The sequence below is a fragment of the Camelina sativa genome, chromosome 9 (genome assembly GCF_030686135.1).
Source record: "Camelina sativa cultivar CO46 ecotype springtype chromosome 9, ASM3068613v1".
Taxonomy (NCBI): domain Eukaryota; kingdom Viridiplantae; phylum Streptophyta; class Magnoliopsida; order Brassicales; family Brassicaceae; genus Camelina; species Camelina sativa.
Window position 1 is genome coordinate 4,081,979 of NC_141888.1, and position 20,960 is coordinate 4,102,938.

General features: G+C 38.4%; 2 pseudogenes; one reads left to right on the plus strand and one right to left on the minus strand.

Annotated features, from left to right (window-relative positions):
• Positions 1 to 5,353: 5,353 nt before the first annotated feature.
• Positions 5,354 to 20,902, minus strand: LOC147937696 (putative F-box/FBD/LRR-repeat protein At1g22000; annotated as a pseudogene).
• On the plus strand, positions 17,418 to 18,554 carry LOC104714984 (putative F-box protein At4g10190 pseudogene; annotated as a pseudogene).
• Positions 20,903 to 20,960: the final 58 nt, after the last annotated feature.

A 20,960-nucleotide genomic window follows, 5' to 3' on the forward strand; every position in this document is an offset into this window, starting at 1 on the left:
TCTCTAGGGTTCTAACCTTTATGCCTCAGCTCTCTTGCTTTTCTAGGACGTGCCTAACACCTCCTTATATACCCATCAATACTTCCTAATCACCATAGGAGAAGATTTCCAAATCTCATAAGAAAAAAGACTTTTTTCTTTTTGCTATTTTCCTTTTCCTAGTAAAACTCCAATTTAATCAACCAAAGAAATAGTAGTTTTTCTCTTCAACTTATCCTCAAACCGTCCTTCAATATTGCCTTCTCAAGTCTTCTAGAAACTTCTCACGCACATAAAACAACAGCCATCTTGTATCACGTCTTGAATCACACAGACACTACTTCAGACAGACCAATACATCTTCATCTTGATCACAATTCAATGTATATTTAAGGGATCTCCCAGTCGAAAAGTCGAACCTTGTCGTCACAAATAACAATTCTTGGTTAAGAATTTGGAGCTCTAATTCTATTATTTGAGCTGGTTCAATATCAATATACACAGCGGTCCTTATACTTGCAGGCAACACTTTAAGGAGAGGCTGTTAGCTCGTTTTAGTAGAGAGAAGCTAGCTGAGAGATCCTAGTCAGGCCTTTCTTCATGGTGGAAACATACTGGTTAATTCTATTGCAGAGTTAAAGAGATGCAACAAGCAAACAGGTCAAACCAAGGACATGTAAATATTAATTGGAGATCGTCTTCAAATCATAATTTTAATCTAAAATACAACAAAACAGCAGGATCTGTATTACAACGACCACAAGTAAATCTCATGTGGAAGTACTTTTAATCACAAGGGTCAACTGAATTGTCTGATTCTCACTCACCTTCACGCTGGAGAACTTCTATTCAAGAATCTGATAAATATATAAAGTTTTTATGAAGCACCTCGCAGTAATTAGGTTTCAGTAATAATGTATGATGTTAGTAATTTGCAGTGTCAGCGATAATGCAATTAGCTAAATAGTATGCGTTTTCTAGCTATCAGGAAAGAATATGATAACATGGCCAGAAGTGATATTTCCTTGTTCTCTTTGAGCTCTCTACTATGTTAACTGCGCCTACTGAGTGAAGATTTATCCTTTTTTCCTTTTCTTGCACAGAGACGTATATTGCCGTAACAAGACGTCATGTAGCGAAATCTTTGTACGTATTGCCGTCGGCTACTTATAGTATTGCAGGCCCACAAGCCCAACTTTTCAGCTGAATCTAGGACGAAGAAAGCTCACAATAGAAGGTGAGTCGGTGAGGCACAGACACAGCACAAGATTACTAGGGTTTTAAATCTTGAAACTTTTGCAGCACGGTATCATATCTCCAAGTTATCTGAAAACTCTCTGTTTAAAGAGCGATGAAGAGGATAAACATAGTAGATCTTCCGGAGGATTTGCTGGTAGAGATACTCTATAGGCTTCCGAAGGCTTTTGATCTGGCACGACTCCGATGTACCTCAAAAGGATTGAACGCTCTTATCAAAAAATATAAGAGACTTGCCAAGTCTCAGATCATCATGTTGATTGACTTTAGGGTTTATTTAGCGAGCATTGATCTCAATGGAGTTCACGACAACAACAACGTCGTAAAGGTAACAAGTCAATTAAGTCTCAAAGATCCTCTTTCTACTACTTCTCCTAAAGAAGTCGATATAAGCGAAGTATTTCACTACGACGGCTTATTGCTATGCACCACCAAGGACGATAGACTTGTGCTTTGGAATCCATGTTCAGGTGAAACCAGATGGATGATCAAACCCGTAGGTCCTTCCTTCAAGAATTTCAACTGCTACGCTCTCGGTAAATCCTCCTGCAACAAGTACAAAATCTTGAGGATGCGTCAACATGGAAATGGTTATTCTAAATGCTTAGTTGAGTACGAAATCTACGACTTTACCTCTGATTCTTGGAGGGTTTTGGGTGAGACTAGCGACTGGTCCATTCACTGGTTGAAGCATTGTGGCATGTCTGTGAATGGAAATACTTACTGGCTTGCCTCCAATAATGTTCCAGTCTGGCAAAATGATTTCTTATTAAGTTTTGATTTCTCAACAGAGAGATTCGAAAGTGTGTCTCTACCAGTTGATGATTTTTCTTATGTACCTATGGCTTTATCAGTTACTAGAGAAGAGCAAAAACTATAGGAGAGAGATATAACTTAGGGACTAATGTGTAATTAGTTGTTACTAAACCCTAATGTTTAACACTATATATATTGTACATGTTTCATATGAATAAGATAAGCACTTCCTTACATGGTATCAGAGCGGCAAGATCCAAAGACCTAAAATTTTTTTTTTCCGCCGTCTCTTCTCTTCTTCCTCTCCTTGTTTTCATTTCTCCTCTTCTCTTGCTTCTATTTCACGTTTTCTCACCATGGCTGCTTCAACAAATGATATCATTGACATCTCGGTTCCGTCTCAACTTCACAATGTCAATATGTCGAACGTGACTAAACTCACGTCCTCCAACTTTTTGATGTGGGATCGCCAAGTTCGTGCCCTGTTAGCCGGCTATGGGCTTGCCAGCTATCTTGACGCCACCGTCGCTCCACCGGATCCCACCATTCAAGTCAATGACGTATCCAAAGAGAACCCGAAATACGTTCTTTGGCAGAGACAAGATCAGCTCCTCTATTCCAGCCTCTTGGGTGCAATCTCCGTTGATGTTCAGCCAATATTATCCAAAGCCAACACCTCTGCTCAGATCTGGCAGACTCTCTCCTCTACATATGCTAAACCTAGTTGGGGCCATATCAAACAGATCCGGGAACAAATCAAACAATGGAAGAAAGGCACCAGAACTGTTGACGCATATGTTCAGGGTTTTACTACACGCTTCGATCAACTTGCCTTGCTTGGGAAGCCTTATGAGCATGAAGAACAAGTCGATTATATTCTAGGAGGGCTTCCTGAGGATTACAAGCCGGTTATCGACCAGATCGATGGCTGTGACACTCCTCCTTCTTTATCTGAGCTTCATGAAAAAACTCATTAACTATGAGTTGAAGCTACAAATGCAAGTCTCTGTCTCATCCTGGATACCGGTGACTGCCAATGCCGCTTTCCATAAGTCCTCTGGCTCTCACAACTCTTCACGCAACCAACATCGCACCTCTCCACGCGGTCATAACAATCACTCTCAAGGCCGTGGATCTCAAGGCCCTGGCTACCAGGGTCGCTGTCAACTCTGTGGTGTGTTTGGCCACAGTGCGAGAAGATGCTCTCAGCTGTCCTCCGGTGGTGTCTACCAACCCTCCGGTGGCAATTATCAGTTCTCTCCATCCACACAATGGCAGCCACGGGCAAATGTTGCAACAATTCCTCCGTACAACTCTGCAAACTGGGTGATAGACTCTGGAGCTACCCATCATCTCACTTCTGATTTATCTAATCTCTCACTTCATCAACCCTATACTGGTGGCGAAGAGGTGCAAATTGATGATGGTTCTGGACTTCAGATAACACATATGGGTTCCGCTTTACTCTCTACACCACCTCGCTCTTTAGCTTTAAAAGATGTCTTATACGTTCCGGATGTTTGCAAAAGTTTGATTTCGGTTTACTGTTTGTGTAATGATAATCAAGTCTCAGTGGCTTTCTTTCCTGCATGTTTTCAGGTGAAGGATCTGCGCACGGGGGTCAAGTTACTCCAAGGTCGAATTAGAAATGAATTGTATGAGTGGCCTGGTAAACAGAATAACTCAAACAGCTTCTTACACATTGTCGGAAAGGATAAACACATGGGAGTGGATCATCATGATGCAGGATCTAAATGCTTACTCGTCTGTTATGTTCCAACTTTAGCTCATCTCCAACAAGGTCCTTAACTAGGCCAGGCGCAAAGAAAGCAAACAATCACATGACTTGTAATATTGTGACACCAGTTTATGCATTAATTATCTATTCATATGGTCTTCGTGATATTTATTTAAAGGTACATTTTGCTACTCTATAATTACTAATGTTGGTTTTGTTTTTGTCAAACGAGAGCATATACATTTGTCTTGATCATCAAAAGTTATATTATGGTTTCGTTTGTGTAAACCACCAAGACCAGTGACGACCCTTATGTTTGTCAACTGTGATAGTCGATGTTGAATGATCGTAAAACTTGTTGTTGATCTATAGGGATTTGGCTTGGCTGTTCCCTATAATGTATGGTCTTTGTTGATTTATTCGAAGGAACCATTCTAAAAGATTTCAAGATAGACACACTTGTTGCATTAGTTGGGACTTGGGGATTAAATAACCAAATAGGTTTGGCTTACCTGTAGGGGTCCTATACGGGTACAACGAGATTTGGTATCGATTCTAAATGTATTCTATGAGGAAGAATCATCTCACTCCTCATATGGCCGAAACCATTGACGAGATCGTTGAATGTATATCGACTACGAGGGTCCGGTTTGATATATATATATATACACTCCAACAAGGTTGTGTTATTTGTTTTCAAAAGTAGATAGAGATGATCATAAATTCATAATTAAGACAAATACTAGGTAATAACCCGTGCTGTTGCACGGGATCAAATTTTTGTTTGAAATATTACATTTGTAAATATAATTATTTAGTATAGCATTTATAATTCAAATTTATATTGGTTTGAATTCATCAAGTTTTTGAAAGTTTAAAATAGTAATCTTTTCACCATAAATTTTAGATTGACATGATGACGGATCTGGATCGAATGTAAACCGAAATCAGTTAGATTATTATCAAAATCTTGAACTATCAAATCAGATAAAAACCACAAAAGTTTCATGAACCAAATGATTTAAATAAAATTGTTAACCCAGTCAAACCCGTCCGCTAAACCATCTCGCAACGGGTTTAAATATTTTGAGCCGCAAAATGTCTTTCCATCTGTCCTGCTTGAATTTGTGAGATCCGCGGATAACCCACATGCATTTCAATAAATCATCTTTTCTAATATATAAAATATATTTAAACCTTAAATAACACATTTAAGAATAACCCACATGATAAAGTTTTAAAGAATAACACATTTGTTTTTTTTTTGTTAAAACACAATGGCATATATGTAGCTGTAAATAATAATTCAAAATGAGACTAAATTAATAAATCTAAAATATTGTGTATATAAATAAATTGAATAGTAGTAGCAGTTGATAAAAGAATTAACAGTGGCAGTTTTATGTATTATTATGGAATATTAAGGGCAAATAATAAATTGGGGACAAAGCTCTCTGGCGACGACACGTCAACTTTTTTTAGAGAATGCTTCTCTTTTAATATATAGAGGATATTTTAATTTAGATATGTATTTTTAAAACATCCTTCTCCATCCATGATTCTGTTTTGCCAAAAAAAAAATCTACAGTACTGACCGTAGTATATAAAAAAATTGTCTCCAAGCTAAAAACCCCACTCGGCTTTAGCGGTAAAATAAAGAAGCTGAGATGATGCTGAAATCCTAGGCATAGATTCTAACTCCTTTTTCTGGCACTCTTGAAGATCGTCGCTGAAGATCTTGATAGTCTTTAAACACTTGGAGTTAGCGAGAATGCATGTATGCCATTAGTTGTTTCTCATCTTCTTCTTTTCCTTGATATTTTTTTCCACCTAACAATCTCTAGATGAGACGATAAGCATTGGGGAATAGTACTCGGCATGTTGTGGGAGAACCCTGATATTGTTGATACCATTAGTTTTATTTAGTAAATTCATTCATCAAACCTTATAGATTGAAGGAAGGGATGATGAGGGCACTTACAGTTACATGGGTGTCAGATCGTAAGAATCTTCAGTTTAGGGGAGTTTTGAAGCATAAAAATAAGTGGTTCCAACCAATATACTGGCTTTTGTGAAACAAAGACTAAGGGGGGTGTATTGAACTTAATATTTTAGAGGATTTGGTGGGATTTTAATATTTTAGAAATTTAAGAGATTTGAGTGTTGTTTTATGAGATTTTGGTTATTTGTTAGAGATTTTCTATTTGTGATTTGGTAAAATTTTATTAAACTTTGGGTGATTTTAGAATACTTCAAAACAACAAAAAAAAAAAAAGAAAATTTGCCTAGCAAAATCTCAACAAACCCATGACCCCGATCCTAGCATAAAACTCACATGACGATGATGGATGCTTTCTCAACTTCTCATCGACTTGCCCTGGAACTCACCGGTGTTCAATCAACGACCTAACCACCTTCCTCCGGCGTCTGAAACCACTGCTTTGACAGGTTTGGCGACGACATAAATAACAACCACAATCATCACCATCACAACAACAACGACAATATGTCTCTACGTACTCCGATCATAACAGTATTAGCGATGATGTATCAAAGAAACACCACCATGTGATCATGATCATCACATGGACAAACATAGCCCACCAAAACATGTCCGCGTGTTCGATAACAATCTCGTGTTCGATAACAATTTCATGTTCGACTGATGTTGTTATATTTAAAAGAGGATTAGATTAATGAGAGAGAGGGAGAGAGACACGCCAATGAAGATTCAACTTGATTGTGCTTTGTCGGAGTCCTTATTGTTGTTACTTGGTGATGATCTCTTATCTCAAACAATGCAACTAACTACGGCTTCGATGTGGAATCTGTAGCAAAAGTTAGTTGTTTTAAGAGCATTGATGCACTTTTATGACCAGCCTATAGCAAATTTTAAAACTTTTACGGATGACAAACTGAATTTTGGGAATTTGATATTATAATGGTGAGAGATAAGAGTTCATCCTATACATACAATTTCCTCCATCAATTAAAATTGTACGTGGCTAGTAGGAAGTTGACGGGTACTCGCTAGAGTTCGTCCTATAAGATTGGTGCTTCACACTACGGTGATTTTAAAGGAGACCATGAAAGTTGTATTTTAGACACATCGAACCATCACAGAACCTTTCCCTCTCTTCCCAATCTAGACGATTTTGATTTCCCAGGAAGTCCCAGAATCCGAGAATCGATCATATTACTATTGATTGAGGTATGTAGCAGAATTAGAGTTATATTTCTGCAGTTTTTTTTGTGACACAATTTTTTTTTTCTGCCCGAACACAACTTGTTTTTTTTTTTGATAAATCTTTCAAAGTTTCACCTCTAAAGGTGTGATTTTGTAACTCATTTTTCAACTAAAATAAGCTATGAAATCTCCTAGAATCGTTTTCATAAAAAAAATTATAAAGTATTGTGGAATTTTGAATAACAGTAAATTTGAAGTAAAATTTACAAATTTTTAATTGAATAACAAAAGATTGTGAATGATTTTGAATGATTTTAATAAATGTCAAGTTCAATAACAAAAGATTTTGGAAGATTTTAAAAAATCATTAGTTGAATAACATGTGATTTTAAGAATACTCCAAAATCTTCTAAAATATAAAGTGCAGTGGCAGGAGGTAAGTCCATTTGTAGAAGGCACCCTCACACCCGGAATCGAGTCCCGGCTTCCACGAATGTAGGAATTTGGCTAATGGGCCGGCCAGTTGTGGCCCATTGGTTTACAAGAAAAAAAAATATAAAGTTCAATACACCCCCTAAATCTATGAGCCGAGAGAAATTAATGGCGTTACTACAACAGCCAACCTGCAAAAAAAAAACAAATTAAAGAAGATTATTATTAAGTGTTTGAGGTCTTTAATTGAGGAATGAGGAAGGAACAAAGGAGAGATTATGATGTAACCATTGATTCGGATAAATACAAGCGGAGAAGTCTGGCAGAAGAAAGACAACTCATAAACTTTCCATCAAATGTGTTACCACAAGGCATAGTAGTGACGGTGCCTTTTGCATTCTGCCAATGGTTTACATATGTTTTTGAGTATTAAGATAATAAACAATAGACTTTCTTGATTATAAAGTTCTCATTTATTCGATCATTGAACTCTCTTAAACTTTATCTTTGTGATGTTTTGTGAACAGCAGGTTAACAAGGGACGGACTCCACCAGACTTCACATTAAAGGATCAGAACGGAAAGCCGGTGAGCCTCAAAAAGTATAAAGGCAAGCCTGTTGTTCTCTACTTCTACCCTGCAGATGAAACCCCTTGGCTGCACCAAACAGGTCTTTTAATTTTCTCTTACGTTTCTTTTTGGCATTCATTGCATTGCGCGTATTTAGTGTTGTTAAACTGTGGGAAGTATAACAATCATATCACATTAGCCTGGAGAGAGCAAAAATTGCAGAATACACACTTGCTCTATATTCTTTTCCAAAATAGTTGAAAATTTTAGCAGTATATTTAGAGCATCATTATCAGAGAACGGCCTCATCGTTACTCAACAAAAACAAAAAATTAATATTTTAATATTAACTAATTAAAAACTGACAGGTGTTTAAAATGTAAGAGAACCGTTACTACCCTGGATAATTGCAAAAACGTTCCTTCCTTTTTTTTTCTCTTTTTTGTATTTTTTTATTAACTTTTATTAGAAGAATTTGGAGAAGTACCCACCACTAAAGATGGTCTTAAGGGATCTCCCAGTCACACATAACAATTCTTGGTTAAGAATTTAGAACAGTAACTAGCAATGAGAGCTCTTTTACTATTATTTGAGCTGGTTCTATATCGAAATACATCGCCGTCCTTATACTGGCAGGCAACACTTTTAAGGAGGCTGTTAGCTCGTTTCTGTAGAGAGAAGCTGATAGATCCTAGTCAGCCTTTCTTCAGGGTGGAAACATACTGATTCTCACTCACCTTCACGCTGGAGAATCTGATAAATATATAGTCAAGTTTTATGAAGCACCTCACAGTAAGGTTTCAGTAATAATGTATGATGGTAGTAATTTGCAGTGTCAGCGATAATGCAATTAGCTAAACAGTGTGCGTTTTTTATCAGGAAAAAGAATATGATAACATGGCCAGAAGTGGTATTGCCAGTGTTCTCTGAGTGCTTGTTACCTGCAATCTCTTTAGCTCTCTCTTGAAAGGGTATAGAGAAGCACAACACACTGATTCACACTTGGAACGCGCCAAGCCAACGCTTTTCTATTCAATCTTATTAACAAAATTTATCTTTTACAAGGATACAATTTTGTCTCGGCCCTTACTCAACCTATCCTACCCAATAGGATTGAACCCGACTAAGAATGAATCTGACCCCTCTTCTCTTTTCTATCTAAACACACACCTGTGTAGATCTAAGAGAATAAACTCACCCTCTCTCTTTTTAGCTAAGAGATTAAAACTCACCCTCTCTCTTTTCTATCTAAACTCTCACCAGAGTAGATCTAAGAGAAAGAAAAAACAATTCTCTGCGCACTTAATCACCACCCTGATTAACGTCACAGAGAACTGGGAACACCCCTTCTAAGCCTTATTTTTGTGGCTTCGAAGTTTACAACTATATCAATATTCTAGAGTGCTCAAATTGGCTCGTGGCCTACTCCTAGAATATTTATACACGACTTGAGAAACCCTGGAAGGCGAATCTCCAAATATCACGGGATAAGGAAACTGTTTGTTTTTCAGCCTTATCCTTTCCTTAACTCTTGCGGAGAATATTCTTCATATCTCCAAGCAAACAGAAACTGCTTGCTCCTCAAGCTTAACCTTTCCTTATTTTTTGTAGAGAATATTCTTCATATCTCCAAGTGAAATCTCGTCCATATCTTCAATGCCAAGTCAGCAACCTTTCTCAACACATCATCACATCCACTCATGTCTTGCCACGTCAGCTTACGCATCCATGTCAGCAACTCAGACGTTTGTGATCTGATGCAGCTTCCTGATTGGCACAACACTCTGTTCGGCACAACGACTTGTTCCTCACAGCGAGTTATCCCAGAATCTGCATTTACAATCTCCCCCTTTTTGACTGAGTTTGATACTCAAGCATCTCTCTGGTTCAACCTGAAAAGACACTCCAACAAACACAAGCCAAAAACAGAACAAGCAACAACTAGACAAAACATTAGACATTATCTAGCAAAATTAATCAACAGCTTGTTCAAACAGAATTATGCATAAGAACCTAACAATCAGAAACCCCAGCGGGCTGCAGCGGAAACCATGTTCTTAATAATTCTCTAATCATACTTAATCAATTGGCATATTCTCAATCATTAACAACCTAAGATCAATAACCACCACCATCCTAAGATCAACCAATTAATAAATTAAGTCTCCCCCATAAACAATGATTCTCCCGCTAAACCAAGTAGCTTCAAGAATTCTCCCCCATAAGTACAGAACTCCTTATCATTAGGCGTTGAACAAAAAGCAAAACCAGAATCATTATCACAACAATATACTGAGTTATGGGAATCACTTACCTGCTAACAGTGCTTCGCATCCTTAAGCACTTTGATACTCAGTCAAGCCGCCTATTGAAACAGCTTCTTGTTTGTAGGCATGTTGACTATCCTTGCAACCACAACTGGATGTTGGGAAATAGGACACTGGTAGCCGAGAATTCGAACAGCAGATAGCACTTTGGTCGAATCACAGTGTGGATGTGACCATACACAAGCTTTGCAGGAAAAATAGCATCTTGTGTATCATGATCTATGCTTTCAAACTTCTGCTTCACTAATCAGATGAACTAAGCACATATCACTTCTCCAATTCGTCATCTGTAGGGAACTCAAACATATGATCATCTGTTAACTCAACTATCATCAGTCTCACATGTCTAATACCCGTCTAGCCATTTACTCCATCATAATCAAACAGAGTGTTGATCGGTCTTGTGAGACTCCAAATGCACAGTTCCTTACAAGAACAATCACTATCTTGATCAAACCCTTGACAGTTGACAGATTAGCCCCACAAATCACATATACTGTTAGATAAGTAAGGCTTAATCTCAGACACAGTTTTTCAGAAGCCCAACAGCTTCAAACATCTTCATACATCATCTGTGAACCCAACCACAAATGTTCGTTCTTCAATGGATGTATCACGATCCTAACAGCAGAGTATCACACCTCTGTCTTCATTGCTGATAACATGTACAATCATATGCACCTGTAGGTCAACAAGGGTGAGATGATCTCCTGTCACTCTTTTGTTGACTTCACGACACTGAAGTATCAACCCACTTCTGCAGATTCTCTCTTAACTCAAGAAGATGTCTTCTAGGTGATACAGACGATACTGCACATGTCAAACAGCTGGTGGGACATAGACAATTGCTTCGTAGCACAATCCATCTTCTGGTAACAGTCCCTTGCATCAAATACTTTGATCAAAGATGGAACTCAAATGAACGACCACCTGTTGTACTGACATGATAACAACTTGCAAGCACAATCTTCTGCGTAGGAACACTCATCAGCCTCTGGAAGATGTAGCTCCATTCCTTCGTATCATGGAACTGACACTATACTCATTATATCGATACAAACTGAGTATCAGTCCTTCGAATCATCCTCAGACGCATGATGACTCAACAACAATCCTCTGAAGCTCTTTCACAACTTGAACCAGGTTGCAGTAACAACTACTTCCAACCCTTCAGTACTCATGGGACACTTATATTCACCCAAATAGTTAGATGAACACACAGCTCTTTGATCTTACTTCCATGATCAATCCATCACTAAAGATGTTAGACCCTTGATCCATTGCTGCTTTCTGGAGTTTACCTCTTAGATAGTCATGATCATTCCTATGGGCCGAAACAAAAAAAGCTTAAACCTGAAACACTTAACACACACATCAGTGCACACTTGTTGAAAACATACAAACATTTCTTATCAACAATATTTACAATCAGCCTCGTGGTTCAACAATCAATCATATGAATTTAACTACAAAACATTGATTTTGCAACACATTTTTCCTTTTCAGCCTTTTATACACAACCTCAGACATCCAAAACATAGTTGATCACAGGAAGTGAGGGAACCAGAAAAGCAATAGACCATCAAGAGCACTTGTATATTAATTTTACTTCTTAAAGTAAGCGGCTTTCATACCTTGAGATCTGTTATGTGATGTGTGTGAACCACTTGTTTAGGACTTCACCAGAAACTACCACAACCTTTTGTGAATCTTCAAAGAACAGCTCTATGATCAGTGCCTAGTCTTTCGATCTGGCATGCCTTTGATTCTCATGGTTCATCATCAACGTGAAGTAGGCAGCTGGAATTTCCTTTGGAGAGTGCATTGACAGGAGTGTATCAAGTCATCTTTTTTTTTTTTTTGACTTTTCATGATACACTACCTTAGAGCTTAGATCCAACAGGCATGAATGATCTTCACAGTTTGATGATATGAACGATCTTCTGCTGAATCTCCTCATTTCTATCAGCGATATCACTTGACTTCTCAACCGCGGATATTTGTGCATTCCCTTGTTATTATTCTTCAGGACTCTGTTGCAGACGTACCAGCCACATAACTCCCTTTTTTTAAGTTACAAACAACTGGTACTTCTTTCAGAATGGAATGCATGATAATGCCACTCCTCAGCTCTTTGACCTCCTCCTTCACGACAACGTTTTACGAGATTCCCCATATGAATTGGCATGACAGGCAGCTGTTTTCCACTGATTCTTCGTTTAGACAGAGTGTTGCTCTTTTATACATTCTAGGAATTCCATGGCCTGTTCTGATGCATGTCCCTGTGTCTGATCAACACAACTCACATAACATATTAGATCCCACAAACACCAATGACTTTTCTCAGAATCATGTGATGATCCAAGTCCAATGGTTTTGTAAACAAATCAGCAATTCGCAAATCAATACTCTGATGTTCTATTACTTATCAGTTTCTCCACAACTATACTATGAATAAACTAATATTCAGGATCCTGTAATTGTAATTTTAGTATGTGACACATGATCTACAACAATCTTAACAAACAAACGATTATCACACAACATTGATGCAAGGTCTAAGAATGTACCGTACGCTGTTCTCAATTGTTTGATTCTCATCAGGTGATGAAAACAGGTTCCCAAGGCATTAACCTCATATTTAAAAATTGAACGAGGTACCTTGACAAGCTTCTGAGCGTAGCAGAAGATCAGATTTGTTCTCAGAAACCAAGATCCACCAGATCCTTCACGATGATTCAGAGACCGAGATCTCTTCAAGTTTCTGCTAGCTCCTTTCATCAACACCAGCCCTAGATGTGCCTTTAAAATACTTGGCACTCCTTTCAGCAGCTCGCATGTGTGATACTTTACGATTGTCACTGAAACACTCACAGCTTGCAAGTACATAGCAGATGTCTGATTTGCTGGAACAACACATCTTCAGACAACTGATCAGCCCACCGTACCCGTTACCATTTACACAATCTCTTGAAACATCTTCTAAGATAGAACATTTCCAACTCTCATAGGTGTGGTATCATCTCCACTTCTTTGTTACTCACATGCACTGATCAAACCTTTGGTATACTCGCATTGGTATATGAATACCTCAAAACCTTACTGTTGCCGCAAGTAAACAGTCTTCTAAAAGAAGCCATTTCTAGCAAACCCACTAACATCCATATGATATAGCATGAAAATATGCACACAGACAATACCTATCAGGTTTCTGATTACCTCGTGTTAAGGTGAACGTGCTGCCTCTAGCAAACTCTGCCACTTGCCTTGTTCTCCACAACTTGTCCACGTTTGTCTATTCTGTTCTTGAAGGCCCACAGACACCAAGGACAATTGAGTTCGTTCAGCACAATGATTCTATCAGCCAAAGTCTGACCTTCAATAACATCTATAGACTTAGTAGCCACCTCTGTAGCTTTGCCCATGTTTCAACTTAACTCCATTTGCTCTGACATGCAACGCCACAAACTGCCTCCGAACACTCTGTGTAATAGCAGCAGAAACAACAACTCTGCCCTTCTGAATCCTTCCAGCAGCTTCTTGATGGAAGTGATTCTCATAGTTTTCTGAGTGCTACAGCTTACACTTGACAACAGCTGATTAATACACTCCTTCTCAGATCATGTCTCTAGACATCATAGAACACTGCTGATTGAACTCTTTTGTTTGTGGATTGGACGATTTCGATATATAACAGCTATTATCAGAGTGCTGACCTTGGACTCAAATATTGTCGCGCTCATCAACCACCTGACATCTTTCCTTGGTGAAGGTAACATCTAAACCCTCGTCACACAACTGACTGATGTTAATCAGATTGACTTTTAGACCATCGACATGGTAGACAGATTCCATAGTGGGCTGGTCTTTACCTCGAGATGCACCTTTGCCTCTGATTGTACCTACAACTTCATCCCCATAAGTGACCTTGTCAACTGAGCCTTCTTCAAAGTTGTATAGCCTTCCGTGATTCACAGTCATGTACCTTGAACAACCATAGTTCTTCAATACAACAGTCTATTGACCATCAACAGTGTGCAACACATAACAGTTCATTTCACACTTCTTGATGTTTACTTGCATGTATCTTCGAACATTTTGTGACACTCCTTCAGATGCGTGAGTGGTAGAGTACAACCCAGACACTTGAATCAGGCAGCTTTGTGGAGGCTCGACTTGTTTAATAGCAGCGACATGTTCTTTTGTTCAGATCTTTGACACTTCACATTCTTTCCTCAACTGCTGATCTTGTCTTTTATTCCACGATTTGAGGTGTAAACCATTGTAAATTGTGGTACTTGAAGATCCACTATAACAATACAGATCATTCTTCTTAATGAAAACATGATTGCCTCTTCTTCCAACCTTGTGAAACTTCTTCTGGCGTATGAGTTGACTTACACGATTCTTAAATCTGTAGCAATCAACCTTAATATGACCAATCAATTCACAATACCAACAACGACGCAGTTTCCCTCTCATGTTGTTCACAACAATCATCTGTTTAGTCTTCTGTAGGTTGAACTCAGACGCTCGTTTGACAGCATCACCTCTGTTTTACAGCACTATTGAACCATTCACTGCACTTGTGTCACCACTTGAGTTTCCTCCATGGTTCTTCATACCACAGTTTGCAATCATAGAATCCTTGTGAGTGACCAGCCGCTTGTCCAGATCTTTTGCTCTTTTACTCAGCCTCTTGTTAATCCTTAGCTGGTCCTCAAGACGCTGTCTCAACAGAGACGTAATAACTTTCTCCTCAGACAACAATTTCTCAAGTGTGAAGACTCTATAAAGCAACTCTTCATTCTCAGACACCAGATCATAATTCTCCTTCTTCTGCAGAATCAGATCCTTAGACAGAGCGATGACTTGCTTCACAACAGATAAGCCAGTCACATCATCCTTAGTCTTCAAAATAGACTTCTGATTCTCATCATCTTCGTTGGCTGAATCAATATCACTCCATGTCAGACAACATTTCGTATGAACACAACCTTGACGGTTGTAACACTTCAGCACGCTTCTTCTTTTAAGTGTGGAACATTCTGATTGAAGGTGTCCATAACCTTGATATTCAGAACTCTGAGATTCTTTCTCTGCATCAGATCTGGATGATGAAGATTGATGTTGACGTTGTACACCCTTCAGCCTTCTGAACTGCTTCTTGATCAGTGCTTCCTCATTACCTTGAACAGACGTCTGAGTTTCTACAGTCTTCAGAGTGAATGATTCCTCAGTCTTCTGATCGTTCTTTCTCATCTGCAATTCATCTTTCTGAACTAATTTCACACACTGATCAACCTTCTGTTCATCAGAACTTAAAGCACCTTTACCATCAGATTTGTGAGAAATATATTCATGTGATATCCTTCTGAGAAATTCCTTGACAAGCCTTTTATCCTTGTATACCTTGTTCAGTACTACAACTTCTTGACAAGGGGAGCTTAGTTGACTGTTGTAATGACAGGATGGTGATACATCAGATTTTTTCTTCGTCACCCTTCTGGTTTCTTCAAAGAAGGCTTCCAAACGTTCCCAAGCTTCTTTTGCCGACATACACTCTTTCACCATTGCGAACAGATCCGTCGGCAAGCAGCTGAAAATAGTAGATAGTGCTTCAGCGTTCTGTTTACTCTTTAACTTCTCGTCAGCCGTCCACAGATTACAGGGCTTTATTATAATTTCTCCTCTCATGTTCATAAATGTTGGAAGTGACCATCCATCTTCAACAACGAACCAGGCTTCCATATCACGACACTGAATCATCTGTCTGATTTGTGCTTTCCAATCATCATAATGCTCAGCGTCAAGCATCAGCGGATTGTTCTCGTCAACGAACTTTTGTGGATTCTCCATACCTCGTCGCAGGATCTCACCTGTTGAAAAGATATTCAGCTCTTTTATCAGGCGTCCGCTCTGATACCAATTGAAAGGGTATAGAGAAGCACAACACACTGATTCACACTTGGAACGCGCCAAGCCAACGCTTTTCTATTCAATCTTATTAACAAAATTTATCTTTTACAAGGATACAATTTTGTCTCGGCCCTTACTCAACCTATTCTACCCAATAGGATTGAACCCGACTAAGAATGAATCTGATCCCTCTTCTCTTTTCTATCTAAACACACACCTGTGTAGATCTAAGAGAATAAACTCACCCTCTCTCTTTTTAGCTAAGAGATTAAAACTCACCCTCTCTCTTTTCTATCTAAACTCTCACCAGAGTAGATCTAAGAGAAAGAAAAAACAATTCTCTGCGCACTTAATCACCACCCTCATTAACGTCACAGAGAATTGGGAACACCCCTTCTAAGCCTTATTTTTGTGGCTTCGAAGTTTACAACTGTATCAATATTCTAGAGTGCTCAAATTGGCTCGTGGCCTACTCCTAGAATATTTATACACGACTTGAGAAACCCTGGAAGGCGAATCTCCAAATATCACGGGATAAGGAAACTGTTTGTTTTTCAGCCTTATCCTTTCCTTAACTCTTGCGGAGAATATTCTTCATATCTCCAAGCAAACGGAAACTGCTTGCTCCTCAAGCTTAACCTTTTCTTATTTTTTGTAGAGAATATTCTTCATATCTCCAAGTGAAATCTCGTCCATATCTTCAATGCCAAGTCAGCAACCTTTCTCGACACATCATCACATCCACTCATGTCTTGCCACGTCAGCTTACGCATCCATGTCAGCAACTCAGACGTTTGTGATCTGATGCAGCTTCCTGATTGGCACAACACTCTGTTCGGCACAACGACTTGTTCCTCACAGCGAGTTGTCCTAGAATCTGCATTTACATCTCTCTGCGAGTGAAGATTTATCCTTTTTTCCTTTTCTTGCACAAAGATCTTTGTACGTATTGCTGACAGGCTACTTATAGTATTGCAGGCCCACAAGCCCAACTTTCAGCTGAATCTAGGACGAAGAAAGCTCACAATAGAAGATGAGTCGGTGAGGCACACAGAGTCACAGACACAGCACACAATTACTAGGGTTTTCGTTTTTCATACACACACAGCACTAGAATACAAGGGTTTTATACTTTTATTATATCTGAGCAACCGATTTGAAACTTTTGCTGCACGGTATCATCCCCTAGTTATCGGAAAACTCTCTGCTTAAAGACCGATTATTAAAAGGAGGAGACTGATCTGGTTATAAACATGAGAAACATAGTTGATGCAGCAGCGCATAACGCTTCGTCAATAGTAGATCTTCCGGAGGATTTGCTAGTAGAGATACTCTATAGGTTATCGGAGGCTTGTCTGGCACGTCTCCGATGTACCTCAAAAGGATGGAACACTCTTATCAAAAAAGATAAGAGACTTGCCAAGTCTCAGATCATCATGTTGATTGGTTTTAGGGTTTATTTAGCAAGCATTGATCTCAATGGAATTCACGACAAAAACGTTGTAAAGGTAACAAGTCAATTAAGTCTCAAAGATCCTCTTTCTACTACTTCTCCTAAAGAAGTCGATATAAGGGAAGTATTTCACTGCGACGGCTTATTGCTATGCACCACCAAGGACGATAGACTTGTGCTTTGGAATCCATGTTCAGGTGAAACCAGGTGGATGATCAAACCCGTAGGTCCCTCCTTCAAGAAATTTAATTACTACGCTCTTGGTAAAACCTCCTCCTCCAACAAGTACAAAATCTTGAGGATTCGTCAACATGGAATTGGTTATTATAAATGCTTAGTTGAGTACGAAATCTATGACTTTACCTCTGATTCTTGGAGGGTTGTGGGTGAGACTAGCGACTGGTCCATTCACGGGTTGAGGCGTCGGGGCATGTCTGTGAATGGAAATACTTACTGGCTTGCCTCCAGTCCTTTTCCAGACTCGCAAAACGATTTCTTATTAAGTTTTGATTTCTCAACAGAGAGATTCGAAAGTGTGTCTCTTCCAGTTGATGATTTTTCTTATGTACCTATGGCTTTATCAGTTACTAGAGAAGAGCAAAAACTTTGTCTGTTAGGTATGAGAGATCATTACTATGATATACATGTGTGGATAGCAACTAAGATTGAGAGTACCGGAGCCATGTTATGGAGCAAGTTCCTAACAGTGAAAGAATCATTTTATCGCCAGTTTCTTATATTATGTAGTGGGATGAATTTTTTGGCCGATCGGGAGAATAACATGTTACTGTGTCCCGGTAGACAACAGAACTCAAACAGCTTCTTACACATTGTCGGAAAGGATAAATACATGGGAGTGGATCATCATGATGCAGGATCTAAATGCTTAGTCGTCTGTTATGTTCCAACTTTAGCTCAAATCCAACAAGGTTCTTAATTAGGCCAGGCGCAAGGAAAGCAACAATCACATGACTTGTAATAATATTGTGACACCAGTTTATGCATTAATTATCTATTCATATATGGTCTTCCTGATATTTAACTAAAGGTACATTTTGCTACTCTATAATTAGTAATGTTGGTTTTCTTTTTGTCAAACGAGAGCATATACATTTGTCTTGAATCTTGATCATGAAAAATTAAATTATGGTTTCGTTTATATAAACCACCAAGACCAGTGACGACACTTATGTTTGTCAACTGTTATATTTAGATGTTGAATGATCCTAAAACTTGTTGATTTATAGGGGATTTGGCTTGGCTATTCCCTATAATGTATGGGTCTTTGTTGATTTATTCAAAGGAACCATTCTAAAAGATTTCAAGATAGACACTTGTTGTATTAGTTGGGACTTGGGGAGTAAATAACCAAATAGGTTTGGCTTACCTATAGGATCCTATACGGGTACAACGAGATTTGTTATCGATTCTAAATGTATTCTATGAGGAGTGACTGGAAGAATCATCTCACTCCTCATATGGCCAAAACCATTGACGAGATCGTTGAATGCAGACTACGAGGTTCCGGTTTGATATATATTTCAACAAGGTTGTGTTATTTATTTGTTTTCAAAAGTAGATAGTAGTCTATACATTCAACGTAGAGATGATCATAAATTGATAATTAAGATGGTAAAAACTAATATATTTTATTTTAGATGTGTTTTTTTTTAAACATCCCTCCTCCAAGAAGATGTTATTTATTTTTAAATATTTTGTAAAAAGTTTCTACAACAGGCAACCTGCAAACAAAAACAAAACAAAACAAACAAAGAAGATTATTGTAGTTTGAGGTCTTTGAGGAACAAGGAAGGAACAAAGGAGTGAAAGATTATATGTGTTTACCGCCCTTACGATTAGTTCGGATAAATACAAGCAGAGACGTGTGGCAGAAGAAAGACACCTCAGAAACTCCTCAGAAACTTCCCATCGGAAATAGGAACATGGCCGATGAATACCTCATCAAGGCAAAGCATATTCTCCATCAAACTAGAATAGTATCCCCAGTCTTCATATATCCTTAAATTTGTTAATGCAGGGCAATCTATCACCAACGACGACCCTCCAATCTGATCTTCCCATCTACCACCATAAAGTCAATAACTGCCCCATCTCGATCTACTATATCTTAAGTCTTTCAATGAAGGCACTTTGACGGTAAAGTTTGTCAAGTTGTCATCCTTATCACGTCGTCGTTGAACATACAGTTCGCGGAGAACAGGGGAACTTGATAAAAGTCTAGCAAGAGAATCTTCGTCTTTCTACACCACGTTGACAAGTTTCAGATATAAGTGAGATGGCTCCGAAAAAGAAATATCGACGACGAGGATCTGGTTGGATAGTTCTAAAGAAACCAGAACTCTCTCTCTGTCTGTTTCTAAGCAATAGAAAATGCATCTCAAAAGCCTCAAAGAACTAATGATGATAACCACTTTTCAATGTACCAATCTCTCATACTTATTGATCTAATAAAGGATTTGTTAATACAATAAAGCACTATCAAGAAGGACTGTTCATCATATAGCACAAATCCTTGATCAACCAGCCTAGCAAACAACTCGGAAATTCGTCATCGGAAACACTAATCGGAACCCAAATAAGGGATGGAACAACAACAATAATCGAAGCGTAAAGGTTTAACCTTTAGAATTACTTGAACAAAGATACTAAAAGGCGATTCATGGAAGAAAGATACTAAAGAGGTTTAGGAGAGAATGCGTACAAGACAAGGATTGTTTGTTAAAGAATCAGCGGCCAATCTGATAAATATCGAACCCAAGAGAATGATCTAAGAAAAAATAAAGTTGAATTTTACCCAATTTTTTTTGATAATGAAAGGGACGAAAGGATCTGATTAGTAAAACTAGAGAGAATGATATGAATATTTGAGTTGCCTTGGGTGGGCAAAAAAACCGTAATCGAAATAAATGGTTTGGTTAGTTTAGTCTAAAATCCATATATATGGTTGTCATATTGATCCATATTTGATATGAAAGTATCTGACTTGTAAAACTAGAGAGAATGATATGAAGGACCTAAGTATTGAAACCGATCTAAGTTCTAATAGGAAAAAGGAAATAGATCAGAGAAAAGTCAAAGTACAAATAGATCTAAGCTATTCCTTCATAGTTTCATTCATACATCTATTTGACTGTTCACATTTGTGACTGTAGAGCATGATGACCGGCTTTTTGAAGAACCAGGATCTCCTCCCGTCTTCAAATGCTCACGTCGTTTGGAGGTAGGTATCCAATGGACTACCTGTTTAAGTGACTCCTCTTCCATTGTTGCAATTCTACCAGTGTCCCTTTCTTTCACTTTAGTTGTATTCAGTGATGTCTAC